Genomic DNA, 19,754 nt, shown 5'->3' on the forward strand with positions numbered 1-19,754 from the left:
AACTACCTTTAGATTGCACTCAGAGCAGATGACGTGACCTGAGATATTGGGATGTTAAGAGAAGGAAAAGTGCCCACTCCTTCTTCTGCCTTCAGAGAGAGAGAATCTGAGAACGAGCCCTGTCTCGGTAGCTTTATGCTACATAACCAACTGTGGAGAGACTTCTTGGGGAGAGTCTATAGACTGCCACCTTATAACTTTCATTTCTAAAGATGCTGAAGTAGGGATGTCACTTAGCGTTAGAGTAGGGATAGATGAATGCTTTTCACTCACCAACCATTGATGCAGGGAAATTTGGACTCATGCTTTCTGATCCTCTGCATCCTGTTTCTTGAGCTAATTGTCTTGTTTATGCTATATCATTTACATTGGATGCGCAGATTTGGTTTCATGCTGATTCTGATGTATTTCTGTACTCTCATTTTAAGGGGTCTATATGTTCAGTTGATTTTGGCATTGTGATAAATTAACTAACCTTACAGAGTTGTTTGTGGTTATTTGGTATACAAAGGATTTCTCAATGATTTGATTGACAATAATAACACATTTTTTCCCCTCTACGCTTTCATGCTGCGAAAAAGAATCATTGGATTGTGACTCTAGAATAGGTCCAGGTTCAAACCCATGTGCTACACCATAAATTACTTCTTCTGTACCATGAGGCTATTGAGGATCCGTAAACTGACCCGTATCTACCACTGTAATGCCCCCTTCTAGAAAAACAGAAGGCTTCCATGACGTCACATAAAGAGGCTTTAAAATTCTGGATCAGTAGAAAGGGATTTCATTGACCATTGTTGCGCCCTCCTGTTGACTTTGGTTATGCTCTCAAGCAAAGCTTAATTAGGGATTAAAAAAGTAATGTACAGATATACCTCATGTCCTTTTTCCCTTCACACAAAATTGTAATTGTATTGACTCTCAGTATTGATATCTTTGTGTTATCTAAAAATAAACACTAAGCACCACACTTTATATTAATTTTAACTTATCAATAAAATGTGGATCAAATAAATATTTTTGGGAATGACACCCATACATTCATTTCACTTCTAAAATGTTAATATAATAAGCTTCCAAAAGAAATGCTAACCTAAAAATAAATATTCTTGTTTTTATAGTCATATAATCATTTGTGTCACAGCTGATCAATTTCGGAGTAGCAATGTTTCAGCACTACTAACGATTTAGAGGCTAAACGCAACTAGATTAAAAAGAAAATGGGCAGGAAGACTGGGGAAACTTTACATACATATCCTCACTCTGAGAAAGAGTGCTTTGATAGGTTTGCAAGCATATTGCTGTTGACCCTGGTGTCCGCTTAGTGATGTGTTTGTGTACCAATTAATGATTCGCCATTTTGGAAAAGGAGATACTCATTCCATGTAAAAATGGCACCATGCAAATGAGGGAACCACTTTTGGGCCTATTAGGATGGCGGGTGGACTTTAGTCCACCCGCCACCCTAGTGGTGCTGGGACCGGCCGCCAGTGGTGCGGCGGTCCCGCACCTGCAATTAGGATGCCACCGCCACTGTGGCGGTGGCATCCTCCGTTCAGAGCATTGTGGCAGGCGGTGCTCACAGCACCACCCACCACAATACTGGGAATGCACATTGTGCATTGTCATGCACAAGGTGACAGGCACCGCGTGGTGCTTGCCACTTTGTCCGTGACAATGTAGGGGTACCATAGGTACCCCGCATGTGCACCCGCCACACCCCCAATACCCTGGGGGCCTGTAACGGGCCCTCAGGAGCAAAATCTGCATGCCTTTCCGCCACAGAAAGGCTGCTACCCTTTCCCATGCTAATATAGATGGCGGTGTCTAGCAGACACCATATCCAGACACTTTTCCACTCGGTCGACTGGTTGACCGGCTGAAAACCGGCAGACGGTCTTTCCGTCCACCGGGGTCCCCCCCACCATTCTAATTTGGCGGGGGGAAATGGGTGGTGGGTGGGGTATGATGTAGGGTGGATCGCGATCCGCCCTACATCATAATAGACCCCTTTGCGTCTGCACCCTCTCCGTGTTATAGACGAGTGAGGACAGGCAAAAAGGCAGTCATAAGGCACACTGAGAGCAGCTCACAAAAAGTGGCAGCCCTCTGGAAGGGCTAAGGGTGGTCCATGTACCACCCAGACATCCCCTTGCAGGTAAGTGCACTGAGTGACTGCACCTGCCTGCAGGGGGATCTCTGTTGCCCCTTTCAAGTACAGACAGGTGCTGTTTGCAAAATGAAAAACCGAGTGGCTGCCCCTCCATCTTTCACCAATGCACTGCCCGCAGCGCGGGAACGAGTTGGTGGCTACCCCAGGGCAAGTGCATTGATGGTAACAGGTTGCATTGCGCCAATCTGCGCCAGATGCATCTTGTTAAAAGTGCGCCGTGGCGCAGACCGGAGCAATGCATCTGTATCAAATATGGCAGAGGTTGGGACAGATTCAGTCCCTCAAACTGAGATACTTTCAACCAGAAAGATAAAAGTATGAATTGGCCATAAAGCCTTGAATTTGGGACAGCCAAGATCCTGAGAAACAATTTTCATTAAGCATGTAATGTTCTCCACAATACAGTGCTGTGTATAGTTTCACTGGCACACTGCACTACCATGTTTGGCTAATATCTCTAAAATTGGACGTACTCATGTTTGCTGCAATTGCCTGCCACTGATAGCACTGCAGAATTGTCAGCAGAACCACCATCACTGTGGTAAAGGCTACTCCAAATGCTGCATCGGAACCTCTACCACGGTAATGTTAGCCTCTTCACCCGTAGCGTTTTTTTCACCTGTGGCGACTCCTGATAAGAACACAGATGTAGGCTGATGGTCAAAAGGGAGAGTGGTTGGGCACAGTACCTATTCACCATCTAGGAGCTGGTGCACTGTTAGTGTGCTCACCAGTAGTGCCCTTGTCGAAAGCATGGAGGGTTCCAGAGACCCTCGTCAGAAGGCTTAGTCGCAGGATTCTTGGTCACTCTCCAAGGGCAGGCGGGAGCATGGAAAGGACCATGGAGCAGTGGTTTGAATGTGTCGTTTGTTACTCCCCCGGCATTGACTTGAGGAATTTCAGAACATTGGCTTCAAACTGGAAGATATACAGTCCCAAGGAATGCGAATTATAAAGTGCATACACTTGTATGATGACCAGATCATGGACCTCCCCCCATATCATCTCTATCCTTCTGGTGGAGATCGGGCAGCCATTTTAAGCTTTTTGTTGGTCCTGACAGTAGAGGACTCTGTGACATTACCCCGGCATTTGATTTACCTCCTTGGCATAACGTGAGCATTCTAGGCATAATGGTGGATCTGGCATAAGGTTGCCCTCTTTGGCATATTCTGGGCATTCTAGGATTTATGGTTGCCCGGCTTAAAGTGAATCTCTTTGGTATACTGTGAACTTTATAAAGGTCTGACATAAAATCCCCATTTTGGAATATTGTGGGCATTTAGGCGTGATGGCAGCCCTGGCACATGCTGGACTTCACTGGATGGCATTCACTCAGTGCTGTTGTTCATGTGATGCTAGACCACTCTAAAGGACACATGAAACTGGAATGTTGTAAGCTAACGCCCCCCCCCCACTAGCAGTCAACTGGTATTCTGTACATAAGTACATATGACAAATACATGTACTGTTCTGTTACTCCTCAGTATGGACTGTACAACTAATCTCAACACCAGAATGTATTGTGCCCAATGCTACTAATGTATGAACATAGTGTAACATACAACCCTTCTTACTGAAATGCACTGTTGAATAACAAATTAATGCATAATCTGTTCTGTCCTAGGTTGTAACTGTCTCGTCTGTGAATGAATCTTGTACTGATAACTTTATTCTTCCTTTTCCGTGTGTGAAGGAAGCATGCACCACTGCTTCTTGTGACATTCCTGTGATATGTGTTTGGTAAGCTGCTATCTGGGGTGTGCCTGTTCTCTGGGTGAAGATTCCTTTACACACACAACAGGTAACAATAAACACATTTTGTTCAGCACCAAGATACACTTCAGGGTGAACGTGAGCTGTACAAATTAGCATGGTATGGAACATGTATTTTATTCTGTAATGCGCACATGCCTGTTTTGTCAATGATAGAAACAGTGCACTGCTGCTTCATGTTGTACCTAGGGTCATATTTACAAGAAACTAGCAGAGGGCTGTGTTACACCAAAATTGTCAGCGCCGTGCTCTGACAGTTTCAAAATGAAGGGATGCGCCATATTCACAAGAACGTGACACACCCCTGCGTTATCCATAGTGCTGGTACTAAATAAAAGCTTCCTAGTGCCAGTGCAGGCACCCTGGCGCCATTTTGCTAGATGCCTGTGCTGCAGGGACAACTGTTTATGTGCAGGAAGGGAAACCTTCTTTACAGGTGATTTGCTGTATCTATGTGTGCTGCAGAATGCAGCACAACTGGAAAGAGCTAAATACGAGGAGAAGTAAAACATTTCTCCTTGTATTGCCTGCTTATGGTATTCCCTTGCAGTATTTTTGGTGCAACCCAATACTTTGTAAATATGGGGAAAGTCAAAATGCAATGGGTAGTGTGGAGGAACGCCCACGGCAACACCCATTGCACGCCCTGTTAAGTGGCTTAACGCCGCCTTGTAAATAAGGCGAAGGAGTTAACGCCTCCAGAATGTCACAAAAAGTGACGTTCTGGTGGTGTTCACTCCTTGTAAATATGCCCCTAGTTATTTTAGGTCTTCTCTGAATGTTGTCTCTGGTTCTTGTGCGCTTGGATGGCTTGTTCTGCAGACACCAGACCTGGGACTGATGGCTCAGTTAACTAATGCATCGGCTATGGGGCTCTCTGTGTCACCTCACTGAACCAGCACTAAATCCTGGCTGGACAACCAATCTTCCCCATTCTCAAGGTCAGTAAAATAAGCACCATTGAGTTGGGATCAGTTAACACTGGTTGTTCAGCACTAAGATAATGCTGGTGAAGAAAGTAGACCACACAGATGCATGGTATACTGCATCAGAAACATGGCAGACGTCCAGTCAGCCCCATTAAATGGGCATTATACTCAGAGGCACTCTAAACAGGCAGAGGGATCGCCTGCCATCTTTTAACGCAATATTGATACCCCAAACTCTAAACAAGGCCCCGTATCAGTCTGGGTATGACAAAAGCTTGGGCTGCTGCTGCCTATGTGGGAGCTGCTAAATGTGCTAAGCTTGAGACAAAGGGCCAGATGTATCAAAGGTTTTTACCCATTCTGTGTCTATGGGAAAATATGTTCATACATATGGCCCAAAAGCCACAATTGTTGGGTTTGTCTATGCTTGTTCATACATACACATAATATATAACAAATGGAAAGAACATATTAAGACAGCGTTTGCATTTCATACACTAGACATAATGCTGAATTCATGCCCGCAATTTTCTGAATCAGGATGACATGAAAAATCCAGAGAAGTTTGAAAAAAATAAAAAAAAATAGTGTGTGAAATGGTTGCACCGCTTACAATGGCTCTGGGGTATTACATTGTCGAAGAAGTATTACTCTATTCCCCACAACTTTAGTTCTTTTTAGCAAACGCACTGTTTGCTCTTTGTCTCAAAGTAAACGCTCTGCCAAGGATCCAAGGGAGCGTCAGTTCAGATGAGAAAATCATTAGTGAAAATGGTGAACAAAACAATCTACCCAATTTTGAAAAGTAGACTGGAGTAAGAGCTCAGTGAGAAAACATTATAATTTGCACACTTCACATTACGTTAAAAAATCCTGTGTAAATCAAAGTAACCCACAATTACGAAGGGGCAACGGTCAATGGATAGAAAGTGGCAAAACTACAGCCATACTAACAATATTTACGGGATTCACTACATATCTTATCAATGCCGTTACTGTAATTTTATACCCAGCACAGCCATTCAAGGGTGCAGTGAACTCCCTGCTCCACTACCTGCTTTAAGAGAGGGGAAGGATTGGGAAGAGTCAATACTGTGTCGAAATAAATGGTATCCTTTCCTTTGATCTGTCTGGCACTTGTCCAGACAAGTGCTGGTAAATACACTGTATGAGGAAACCATGACAGAGGAGCATTGGGGGGCGGAGGAATGCAAAGAAGGCACACACACACACACAGAAAGAAAATGACGAAAATAGCAACAACATAATAAGGAGGGGGGAAAGAAAGAAGCAGAAAAGGGAAGTTAGAAGAAAAGAAAGAAGGGACCTAGGAAAGGCAAATGGAAAGAAGAGAATTCGGAAGAAAGAAAGAAAAAATTAAAAGAAGGAAAGCATTAAAATGAAAAAGAAAGAGAATATGATAAGTTAAAAAAGCTTGGAAAGGAAGGCAAGAAGAAAAGATGGATGAGAAAGTAAGAGAAGAAAAAAAGGAGGGAGAGAAACAGAGGAGGAGAAAGGAACGCTAGAAGGAAAGACAGAATGCACAGAAGAAGAAAAGAAATATAATGAGAAAAGGGAAGAAGCACGGCAAAAAATTAATTCAGATTGAAAGAAGGGAAGAAAAATCAAAAGAAGGGATGTGGCCTTACGACTAGAGCAGTTGACTGGGGAACGGGGTTCAAGTTTTGGCAAGGACGCTCAACATGTGGAGGCAGATTTACAAGCCCCATGCGCCACATTTACGGCGCCGTTGCGTCACTTCTGTGACGCAACGGCAGTGTAAACCATCCGCCATGTTGCGCATTATTTACAACGTGACGCATCTAGGGAGATGTGTCACGTTGTAAAGCCCTGTGCCACATGAAACCTGCGTTAGGTTTCCTGTGGGCATTCCGGCACCAGGTGGGCGTTCCGTTGCAGGAATACCTCGTAAAAGTGACGCAATGAAATCTACAAGATTTCACAGTCACTTTTACGTCCATGCTGCGCCAAAATCTTGCGTCTATTTGAAGCAGGCGTAAGGAGAGATGCAGCATGTTAGGCATCAGGCGCCCCTGAGCATTGCTGGAGCCGCGTCGAGCTTGTCACACGACTCCAGCAATGGGCCGCTAATAAGGCCACAGTATGCGACACGCATCGCCCTATCCTTGCGCCATGGTGCGCCGCATTGTCAATGCGACGCATTCGTGGTGTCGCAAGGAGGGAATTGCATGTCGCATCTGTTCTGGCGCATCCCTGCTGATTTGCGGAGATGCACCAGAAGTCGTAAATCTGCCCCTCTGTGATTCTGTGCCTAGCAAAATGAATGTGTCTGTCTGTAACGCAACTGGTGCTCATGTAAAGCGCTCAGATACCTTCGGGTCAAATTTGCGCTATATAAAACTCCGAAAAAATCTCTCCTTTGCAGGATGACTTGACCTGCGTCCCAAAAACCTGGGACATGTACTTAAAATTAAGAAAAAGCGTCGGGACACCGGGACTGTCTGGGGAAGTCCGGGACGTATGGTCACCCTATTACTACCTCCAGCATGCAAGGCCATCCCGAACAAGTGTTTATAATTCATAGGCATGCAAGACAAATTCAGTGCATGTGAGCACCAACGCTGCAAAATGACAAACTGGCACTTCAGACCAACCAACTGACTTTTGCAGTGCACATTACATTACCCAAACTATTAGTCATATGTTTGTATTTTAATCAGGGCTCTGACCACACGCTATTACAAATTCAAAAGAAAGTCATCCAGTAGTCGGCATCTTCTTCAAATCTTTTCTTTACTCGAATAATGGGGCAGATTTATGTTGGACTTGCGCCACGTTTGCGTCACGCAACGGCGGCGTAAACGTGGCGCATCCCTGCGACCCATTTACAACGTCACGCATCTAGGCAGATGCATCACGTTGTAAAGCCCAGCGCCACATGTGGGCGTTCCGGCGCAGGGTGGGCGTTCCGGCGCAGGGTGGGCGTTCCGGGGAAGGTGCGTCTCGCGAAAGTGGCTGAGTAAAATCTACAAGATTTCACTCAGTCACTTTTAGGCCAATGCTGCGTCAAAACCCTGCGCCTGCTTGAAGCAGGCGTAAGGCTTGGCGCAGCATTGGACAGATAGGGCACCCCCGAGCCTTGCTGGAGCTGCGTCGCGCTTGCGACACAACTCCAGCAATGCGCCGCCTTTGCGGCACAGATGCGTCACGCATCTGTGCTGTTTTTTCCCCATGGTGCGGAGCTGCGGCGCATAATAACTGGCACATCCCTGGGGATGCGCCAGTTATTGTAAATCTGCCCCAATGTTTCTTACACCAGTCAACGTGTTTCGTCTGTGGGTGAGTTACCCTACGACTTCCTCAGGGTTTCTCAGTGAATGGATCTCCACATCAAAGGTGTGTATGCTATGCTAGATGGTTAATTATGTATATCCAAGATTTCCTGCCTCCCCTGTGCGGGCAGGCATTTACGTATCTTCCTGCTAGGCGTGCGCGTTCAAGTTCATAGAGATATGTGTGTATTTGTTGTCCTAAGGCTGACCAAAACACGTGGAACCACGTAGACATAGGGAACCCCACGTAGAATCCTTTAATCATACACAGTTTCTGTTCCCATAATTCTCAGTCTGTAGTACACTGCATGAAAATATGCCAATTATCTCCCATTTTCTTAACAAACATTCCAAAATCTTTTGTTGATCCCAATATCTAGATATTACTTTTGCAATTACTAGTTATAATTGACAGACGTGTACCCACAATCCCAAGAGGTGGGAAATGGCCAAACCTGCATATCCCTTAAGAGACTTTTTAGGCAAACAAAATGTATTCAAATGTTAAAAGTGCCATGTTTGTAGTTTTTCACTCAGTATAGACAAACACCTGTGGAACCTGTAAAAACAATAGATTGCAGAATAATAAACCTCACAAGGAATCCAAACAGTGTGTGATTGGTCGTGGGTTTCCCACCACAATTTTGAAGGAGACAAAGTGAAACATAATAAAACAGACATTTTGCTCAGGATTCTGTTATGAAATCAACATAATATTAACATGAATCCATTTCAATCCATGCATGAATGACTACCCTACATTCTCAAGCTCCTGCCAGTAACAAACGAATTTGACACGTCTAAAGCCACATAGGCCAGAGGAAGAAAAAGGCCAGATTATCAGTCATACGGAGCATGGATTAGGAAAAGGGACATCCCTTACCAAAGGAATTGCTCAACATTCCTTGCATAAGGAAAGTGTGCAATAAGGAAGCCAAACAACACCATCAATTTCTGAATGTTTCCATAACCTGAGCAATCCAGAATGCTATGATGTGTAATGGGGTCCAAAGGGTATTCCTACTTATAGTGAACCTTGCAAAGCTTGTTGGAAATAGCTCCAGCACCAAGACAGGCATTTACTAAAGATATGAGCGGGTCCTTAGGCATCTCAATGGGACACAAAAGGTGGCATTAATATACTTATCAGTTTAAAGGCCAACGGATGTGACACTAAATCACATTGTGTCACACATCAAACCTTACTACAGGGATGCTCATTATAATGCCCGGCTCGTCTGACCTTTAAATGTTCCCCTTGCTGAACAACTGGGCTGCTGTTCACTTGACTGAGCACTAACATTTAGAACGATATTAAACAAACGGGAAAGTATGTATTTGCTAACCGAAGTAAAGGAAAACCAGCATGGAAGGTGTCCGGCACCAGTTATCTTTAGGAACGCCTTCGAGTTTAAAGATGTTGTGCATCAAATGATTAAAAAAATATGGCAGTCTTTCCAGAATTCATAAAAGTGTATTTCTCTTACATATGTAAGTACTTCACCGTGGTACATCAGATGATATCACTGCATTGAGTGACATTTATTTATATATATATAAGATCCCAACTCCTGCCTGCCGGACCTGGATTCCGACTTCAACACAGGTACAGACCACAAAAAAGCGCTTGAGGTAAATGCAAAGGTGGGTTATTGACCCCTTGTCTCCAACATGACGCGGTTCGTCTACGTCACTGTAGCCTTGTTCACATGACAATAGGAACCAATAACTGTGATTAAATACTGTGCACGATCAGTGGCTGGGCGTTAACAGCACATAGACATAGAAAACATATTGTAAAAAACACACATTCTAAAGGAAATCAGTTTGTATACGATGTGGTGATTAAATAATCTCATTAATCAGATCATTTGGTACATAACAAATTTCATACATACCAATATAGACACTATTCCATTCTAGTTGGATTTTTCTCATCAGAATAAAATCTCATAGAGGAAATACGATAATAAAAATATGTCGACCACATCGACTTAATAAAGAATGTGCACCAAGTTTAAACTGCATATATCTTAAAATCGTCTATATACAAAGATGTAATATTAAGCATAAATAGCCCACGCACAATCTGAAAGTGCTAGTGCAAGTGATCTACAATAAAGTGCAAATTAGTGCATAGTGCAAAATAACTATGAACTTGGAAATAGATATGGACTCATCAAATCATTTTACCAAGTTTAAAATTGTATCACTATAAACGGGGTAACATTGGAAGAAAGCATGTTCAGAACCACTTTAATGATGATCCACATGTTATAATGTTATAAGAAATAACTGTACAATATACATATATGTGCGATTAGATTACAAAATGGCGGCATTTAAGATCGGAATATTGTGGCATAGTGCCCTTTTCCCAATAGAGAATACTACCATTTAAAGCAAATACCCCCTCTCGTTACTCTGATATATATAAGGTTACTTTGGATTTTAATGTGTCTGCTGAGGACCGGACTCAGATGTTGGGAAATCTTGCACTTCGGGCATCAGGGTGACAGAAATATATAGAGAATGGCTTAAATGAAACATTCAGAGCTGGTATCTAGGACATGCTAGTAATAACAAACGGGGATGATGCCAGCATAGATAACCTGTAGCTAGAACTATATACACAAGTTCAATGAACAAACAGATTGTACTATACTCTTGTTATAAAAAACAATGCAAATCCTCCCCCGTGTTCATCCCATTCGGGATCCTGGTGTCTAGAAGTAATATATATTTACTTTCCAGCTGTCTCAATTGTCTCTCTCTGTTGCCACCCCTGATGTTTTTAGGTACTGCATCAATGATGAAGTACTTTAGATCATTCAAATTCCTTTTGTGGACCACTTCAAAGTGCCGCGCCACTGGATAACTTTCATCTGAATTGACAATCGCTCTTAGATGCTGGAGGATACGATTGAAGGCTTGTAGTTTAGTACTTCCAATGTACTTGAGCCCACAAGTACACTGGAGTACATAAACCACGAAGTCAGTGCGAAAGGTGTAATGTCCCTTCTTCTGAATCGGTTTAGGATCAAATGCAGAGTAATATTCATTGGTGTTAATTCCAAATTTGCATGCTCTGCATGAGATACACTTAAAAAAAACATATTTGTCCGATAACCAGTTCTTCTTTACTACTACCTCAGGGCTAGATTTAACTAGAGCATCCCTCATAGAGGGTGCTCTTTTAAAAGTAATTGAGGGTTCGTCTGGTAACAATGAAGCTAAACTGACGTCAGTCGTGAGTAACGGACAATGTTTTTTAAGTATCCCCCTCACTTTTCTTTCCTCCACACTAAAGGTGGTGATTAAGCTGATCTTGTCATTAGACTCCTCTGTTTTACGGGTGATGTTAGTGCTCCCTACAATGAGACATTCTTCTTTGCTAAATCTGTTAGCCTTATCTTTTGCCTCCTGTAACAACGAGGCACTATAACCACGAGCACAGAATCTGTTAAATGCCTCATTTTGGCATCTCTCCAAATCCGACTCCGAACTGCAGATCCTACGCATCCTCAGAAATTCCCCTTAGGGGATACTTCTGATAAGATGACCCGGGTGCAAACTACTAGCGTGCAGAATCGCATTGCCCGCTGTTGTTTTTCTATGGAGCTGAGTTTGCAATTTATTATTGCAGATGTATATTTCTACATCCAGAAATTGGATCTGACTAGTACTGATTTGGGAAGTAAATCGCAGATTAAGCTTGTTGTCATTGATTCTATCAACAAACTCAATAGCAGATTCTAGTGTGCCCCTCCAAATCATACAGATGTCGTCAATGAAACGCCAAAAATGAGCTGTGTTACTGGAGAATGAGCTAGCAAGTGAACGAACCTCTGAGGACATGCTCCTCTTACCACCCTACATGTAAACATGCATAGGTGGGGGAGAAGCATGCCCCCATAGCCACTCCTCCTATATATATATATATATATATATATATATATATAACGGGGCAGATTTATGTTAACTGGCGCATCCCCAGGGATGCGCCAGTTATTGTGCACCACAGTGCGCCACAGCTCCGCCACCCATGGTGCGCCGCATTTACAATGCGGCGCACCATGGGGCAAAAACGGCACAGATGCGCGACTCATCTGTGCCGTAAAGGTGGCGCATTGCTGGAGTTGCGTCGCAAGCGCGACGCAGCTCCAGCAAGGCTCGTGGGTGCCCCATCTTCACAATGCTGCGTCAAGACCTACGCCTGCTTCAAGCAGGCGCAGGGTTTTGACGCAGCATTGGCCTGAAAGTGACTGAGTGAAATCTTATAGATTTCACTCAGCCACTTTTAGGAGGCGTTCCTGCGCAGGAAGTCCCCACCCCCTGCGCAGGAATGCCTCCTTATGGCGCAGGGCTTTACAACGTGACGCATCTCCTAGATGCGTCACGTTGTAAATAGGGCGCATTGTTTGCGCCGCCGTTGCGTCAAAAAAAGTGACGCAATTGCGGCGCAAAGAGGCGCAAGGGCCTCATAAATCTGCCCCAATATATTTACACACAGAGGTCCTGATTCACAAAGGTAAACGTACACTTTTGTGTAAGTTTAAGATTGTATGCTATTCACAAAAATAATTTATTAGTAGACTGCAGAGTATCCGCACATAAAAGGATAGTTTCTTTTTATGTGTTGAGGCACTGCAGTAGCAAATATACTACTAGTAAACTACTTTTGTAAATAGCAAACAATTGTAAACATACACAAACGTGTAAGTTCACCTTTGTGAATCACGCCCACAGTGTGGCAGACCTCATCAACAGGGCACAGCCAAAGGTCTGTGTATGTTTACTTTGCCCACACTTTGCCATTAAAGTAAATTGAACTGTACTAGTGCTGGAAAGTAGAGCGATCTCGCCAGATCCCAGTTCCAGCAGCTATTTCTGTCCGATCTTGGATCTGGCCGACACAGGGAAGTATGCGGATTTTGTCCTGGTGTCATTTTCCGTCCCCAGGACACATTCCAGCAGTGGCCACATGTTGTCTGCATGCCGTTCAGAGAAGCAATGTGCAGGCAGCAAGGGAGCTTTCTTATTAACACTTCCAGCTAGGCTCAAACAAAGGCCTGATTTAAAGAGCTATCAACCCTCCTTTTGTTTTCAGTATAATACTGAATGGGAGCTATCTGGAGCCTAACAGGTAGATGCCAATGCTATGGAAAAAAACAAAGGTTATCACTTCAAAAGTACTTAAGAGAAACTATGGTTTGGAGGCAGGTTTTTAACTTTGTTCAACTCTCTTTGTAAGATATGTGCTTGCAATGCAAAAATACAAGATGTACATGTCTGAGTAATAAACTACACAAATATTGAAGTTAATGGCAACTGCTATTTTTTATTTTTAAATAGCGCTACTACTGTCACAGCACTTTTCTTTGCATACAAAGACAGAATAAATCTTAAGCGTGTACAGGAAATGTTACATAAGACAAAGAGGGTTATAATTTACAGGGCGTAGGAATCACAGATCATCCATTTTTGCAGACATTATATTCTAAGAGTGAAAGGTCAGGAGAGACACAAAGCCAGGCACGCAGCTCCTTGATGCTGTTAAACAGAACACTGTGCTATATATTACAAGGCTTGCAACTTATGCGCCGGAAGTGAGAAAACGATCTCCGGGGGAGATTTACTACGATTTTTTCCCCGGTGTTTGCAGGGCTTTAAGTGGACCGGGTCTCACCGGGGCTGAGCACCGGCAGTTTTTTAAAGGGGGCCTCAATCGGGCTCTGTTTTGTGCTCTGTCACAGGTGGTCCGTTTTTTTCCGGACTGCTGTGACAGCAGGCACATCGCACTAGTGGAGAAGTTACGGCATGACGTCATGCCAGGTGAGCGTTGTAGGGGAAAGAAAATTCTTTAGAGTCATTTTCTCTCTGGATTCCCCTTATCTTTTTAAAACTCGGGGGCAGCAACATTGTTGTGGTGTCACCAGGGCTTTAAGTGGAAGCTTTTTCAATATTATATACAAGGCATAGTTGCTTCTTATTTACCTAACAACCATTGACAAAGCCAATAGTCCTGATTTGTAGGTATGATGTTACTTGTTGCATCATATAATCTGGATGCAATGACAGAAACATCAAAATACAAGTCGGGCGGCACACTATACTAGAACAGATTTGTAGCTTGCGTGCTTTCAAACCACGCCCTTAAACACTTGCCACGCCCCTTTGAGAGCCCCCCCCCCCCTCCAGCCCCCCTAGTTTTCTCATCCCACTTAAAGCCCTGGGTGTTTGCATCACAAAAGAGATGTAAGTTGGCACAAATTCTTTTAACCCAATTGACTTTCCAGCGCTAAACTTGTTCAGTGCTGTAAATATTGTGAAATGCGCTGCTTTGTATTACTTAGCACCAAGGGGGGGTAACTTTTGTGGTGCATGGGCATTCCCATGCAGCCACCCAAGGTTTATGACGCTGAACCCACTTTACTATGTAAAGTAGACAGGATTTAGCATCAGGAAACAGCGCCCTTTTAAAGTATGGGCAAGGAAGGAGAAATGCTTTTCGTTCTCCTTCCTTTTCTGACTTTGTACATGTGCTGCACTGTAAAGCACACATACAAAGTTGGAAAAGGGTTGAAGTCAGTCTATGCATGATATTTTGTTCAGGAGGGGCACCCTTCCACTACAAAACCTATGCTAGACTCACAGAGACACCCTTGCACCATGGCACAAAGGTGACTCCATAGCGAACATCAGCTGATTTCAGCGCCGGCACTAGGGAGAGGGGAGGAAAGTGCCTTATTTCAATACATTTGGCTCTCTCCTTCCCACCTATCATTTACTGCTGCTGCACTGCGCTGTGTAAGTAAATCTTGCCCTCCGTGACATATGCAATAGCCCACTTGCCTATCTAAATAAAAAACAAATTAGTAATCTCCATGTTACATGATGGCACATAGTCCTCTATACTACTTTGAGTCAAAACTGTGACTGATCAAAACTCTACCAGAATAGAACTGCAAAGTTCCAAAAGGTCAAGGCAGCAGACCAGGTCAAGCACTACTAGTTCTATAGTTCTAAATTCTGGATGGTGCAAAACTTCTTCCTACACCTGCTACCAATAGGTGTTTAAGTCAGAGATACAAAAACATAAGATGGAAGGTGCATACAATTAGAGTCCAAAGGAAGAATAGTATATTGTATATCTTCTTCTTTATTTAACAGTTTTTGTCAAATACAGGCACAGCCAACGCGTTTCGTTCCATTTGCCTTGTGGAACTTCGTCAGGGCGAATTGATTCAATTTGAAGTTGTCAACCTATTCGGACCCACTGTGTGGATCAGGCAGCAAATGGCACTAGTTCCTCAAACCCTCTACAGCTTCATTCTATGCCCGTACCGGAGTTGGATATTAGAAAGAGAAAAAAGAAATTTTCCTTGGGGACCATTAGACCCCCTGGCGAACGTTCGCCCAACCTCGAACAATCATTATACCAAGTCCCTGAATACTCGGAAAACTGCTGGATTTAACATTGGGATACCTACTGGGCTGACCTCTTCGTATCCAGTGTGAACACCATCTCTGAATATACGAAGGTTACATGCCTTTGAGGAACTAGTGCCATTTGCTGTCTGATCCACACGGTGGGTCCGAATAGGTTGACAACTTCAAATTGAATCAATTCGCCCTGACGAAGTTCCACAAGGCAAATGGAACGAAACGCGTTGGCTGTGCCTGTATTTGACAAAAACTGTTAAATAAAGAAGAAGATATACAATATACTATTCTTCCTTTGGACTCTAATTGTGTGCACCTTCCATCTTATGTTTTTGTATCTCAGAATAGAACTGTGTTTGTTACCTACTCGAGGTTTCTGAGCACACATGGTCTCTGCAACAGGTGTCTTAACCCAGTAAGATATTTTAGAATGCAGCCTGTTTGTAATCAATTAAGTAATTTAGAATACATTTACTGTCGCATATGTCCTTGTTGTCAATTTCTTAGACAATTGTTTTTTAAATAAATGTATACATTAATGTCAGGCTCTGCTTTATAACCTTCGCCCCTCGTGACTCCACTCCCTTTCCTCTGCAACACCTTGACCCCCAACTCATGGGTGCCCGAAATTCGTTATTTTTCGAACTCCAGCACTGAATTGTACTGTGTAATGCAACTCGAGTGAGTACGCACACCACAGGCTCATGAAATATTCAACTTTGGGAAAAAACACTTCTTCTTGTAACAAATTCCACAGACATGTCGGATCGGGTAATCACTGCTCCACAGACATTACAAAACCCAAATAAACAAACGTTTACTGTTTCGCTTCATGGTGGATGCGACACACTCCCAAACGGAAAGTGAAAGCAAATACATACACAAACAAACCCCAAAGAAAAATCCATACTTGTTGAAGATACTACAGTATAGAATACAGAACAATACAATAATGTAAAACAGAAAAACCAAATATTCACTATACAAATGCCATGACTTGGACCGTCGGAAATGATCCCCTTTGTTACACGGCTTCAAGCACTGCCAAACAATCAGATACCATTTGAATCTTTTATTACAGACGGATTCGTATTAAATAAAAATCCCGCCGAATGAAAGCGCGGGAGCTCGAGAGGGCAGCCTCGTGAGCGCCAGTAAGGCAGCCTGCGTCACCAGGTCGCCATTGTTCGACGAGTCCCGCTGACTGAGCCGAGTCACGCACTCAATGCCGCTATATTGCAAAGAAGCTTTACATATTATCTTCCTACCTTGGTACATCGCCATCTGCCGCCATCCCAGTAGTTTGAGGAATATTTCTAAATCCATTCTTCTGCTATATGACAAAAGAATAAGTGCATCTTCGACACCAGCCCCTTCCCCACATCCTTCAGAAATGGATTTAAAATGGCTCACTATCCCACCCGTTTTAAGTTCGCAATCAAAAAATTGCTTTCACTTTCATTTATGCAATTTTTTTAGAAACTTGAGGGAAATGACGCCGTTTGCCTGATGCCAAAGCTAAACTTGCTCGAGGACTATGAATGCCGACGGTACAGTCAGAGGTGGCCACTTTGGAAATGGGGATGGATACAGGTCCACACCTCGGCTTTGATTCAACATCTTAGTTACTCTGGACACATCACATAATTATCTACCCGTAATTAAAATGAATGCATCCTCGTATAATTAAACCGGTGCTCATGTAAAGCTCTCCAACACCTTCAGGTGGAATTCGCGCTATATAAAACCACCCCTAAAAAAAATGTTGTATTTCGTTTTCCATAACACACGGGCAGCTCTCTAGTTCGGCGGCTTTCTCTTCGAGGTTGATTTGGAATGCGTATCCTCGTGAAATTGTTAAGAGTAACTTCGCGCATTCCAGGAAATAAAATGTTACCCCAATATTAGTGGTTTAAGTGCACTTAAATGAACGTGTGGGAAACGTGATCTTAAGTGCGGTGAGGGTGGAGTAAAAGACGTGTCTAAAAAAAGTATCTTAATTTTTAAAAAGAACAAAATATTCTGTAAATATTTTGTTCTAGAGATGGGCTGTACTGTCTTCCCCAGCCCTGAAACATACAAATGTTATTGTATTGTGTTGTAATTACATTTATATAGCAGTTACTACCCCTGACGAGGCGACAAAGCGCCTTTTCGGCGAGTAGCACGCTACTCGGGGACCCATAGAGGATTAGTGTTGAATTAGTATAGTGAAACATGCAAGTACATTTTAAGTGGTGAATAGGTTAGTCAGTTATTTGGAATGATTGCAGAAGGACAGAGGAGGAAAAAAGGTTTGTATTTATATAGCGCTTGTTGAAGCACGCCACTCCGGAAGCCCATAAAGGATTAGTGGTGAATTGATATGGTGAAATATGAAAGTAATTTCAGTGGTGGATATTAGTCAGTTATTTGGAGTGAGAAGGATATCAGAGGGATAAAAGGGGAAAAAAGGTTTGCATTCATATAGCACTTATTACCCCTGATGGGTGTTGAAGCGCTTTTCTGGTGAGTAGCACGCTACTCTGGAACCCATAAGGATCAGTGTTGAATTAGTATGGTGAAACATGAAAGTAATTTTAGTTGTGGATATGTTAGTCAGTTATTTGGATTGAGAAGGGTTCGTGAGGGGTAGAAAAGGGAAAAGGTTTGCATTTATATAGCCCTTGTAACCCTGATGGGGTGTTGAGACGCTATATTGGCGAGCAGCACGCTACTCTGGAAACCATAAAGGATTAGTATAGTTGAATATGGAATTTGAGAAGTGAACATGTTAGTCTGTTATTTTGATTGAAAAGGATAGTGGGGGGATAAAAGAGTAAAGGATTTTTTTTTTCTTTTTAGGACTCATCAATAGGAGGAGGCTTTTGGATGAGTAAAGGGTGAAATATGTCACACAGGAGCTCCAGTAAACTAATGATTTATTCCTCAGCATAAACTCACACACTGCACATTATCTCATACTCAGGGTTAACCACACCCTAATATCTCCCCGCATATGATACAGTTCGTATTCAGCGTTCACCCCAGAACCACAAGGGTCCTAGTGCCTATAACGCCACTATGACACATCTATACACGCCAACATTTTTGAAGAGGAAATGGGAGATTTTAAAACAAATGTATTTCTCCTGTTGACATCCATTGAGGGAGAGGCCTTAATCGTGTCTATTGTCATGTACGGGACTGGAAAGTGTGGTGCTGCAAGGTCATATATCAGAAAAGCAAAAAATAATGTTATTTTTACATCAGGAGCACAGAAAAAGCCAGATAGCAAAATTGTTGTGCACTGGCCTGTGGGAGAAGGTTACTGGCAGTGCATACTCGGAGTCACACAAGGCCAGTCCCTGTCGGCAGAAGCCAGTGGAAGAATCAGGTTTTTACTTGCAAGAATATGGAGGAGGGAGTCTAGCCTTAAAATCGGTAGTCTGCCGCTTGAGTCGTGACAATTGGCATATATGTACATCTCCCCCCTCTGTTAAATAAAAAAAAAGGTGAACATCACGAAAATCACATTTCTTCAATCAGTCGGTGAGTGGTTGCACTTGCCGGCTGTACCAGATAATCCAAGATGATCGAGGTCCATACTGATCGGACAATGGTGACATAGGCTCAGGTGCATGAGCTGGAGCCGGACCCAATGGCCGAGCTGCTTCATGCATAGATTCAGAACTTACAAAGTGTTGCAGTGTCTGAAATGTGATGTGTCCCAAGTGATGGATTGTCCAGGATGATGTTATCATATATCCATAGCACGCCATTACCTGTAGAGCATCAGTGGCAAAAGCAATGTCTGTTTTCCGTTTTTGTCTCTGCTTAACCAGTATCCAGTCTCCTTTGTCAAAGGCTGCCTCTCGGGCATTGCAATGGTGATCTACATACGTTTTCATTTTTCTTTTCTGAGTCGCGTCGGTATCTCAAACCTTGTCATCATTCACTGATCGATCCGGGGTCCATTGGCGTCAAAGGGTTGTACTCTTTTAGTGTTTGACGTTGAGTCGGACAATACATTTTTGAATTCTTTGCTGGTAAAGGGTAGGCCGTTATCAGATTTGAAGATTTCGGGGATGCTCCAAGTTGCAAAGATGTCATCAAGCTGTTCTATGGCTTTGTCCT

The 19,754-nt window shown here is 43.2% G+C and overlaps 1 long non-coding RNA gene across 1 annotated transcript in view; it reads right to left on the reverse strand.

The window, feature by feature from the left end:
• The window catches only part of LOC147702975 (uncharacterized), a 414,955-nt gene extending 397,906 nt beyond the window's left edge, over positions 1–17,049 (reverse strand). The window contains exon 1 of the long non-coding RNA XR_015297557.1: positions 16,907–17,049. This is a non-coding gene — a long non-coding RNA (uncharacterized LOC147702975). The remainder of the gene's footprint in view (positions 1–16,906) is intronic.
• Positions 17,050–19,754: the final 2,705 nt, after the last annotated feature.

This window comes from Lissotriton vulgaris, chromosome 7, assembly GCF_964263255.1.
Source record: "Lissotriton vulgaris chromosome 7, aLisVul1.2, whole genome shotgun sequence".
Lineage (NCBI taxonomy): Eukaryota > Metazoa > Chordata > Amphibia > Caudata > Salamandridae > Lissotriton > Lissotriton vulgaris.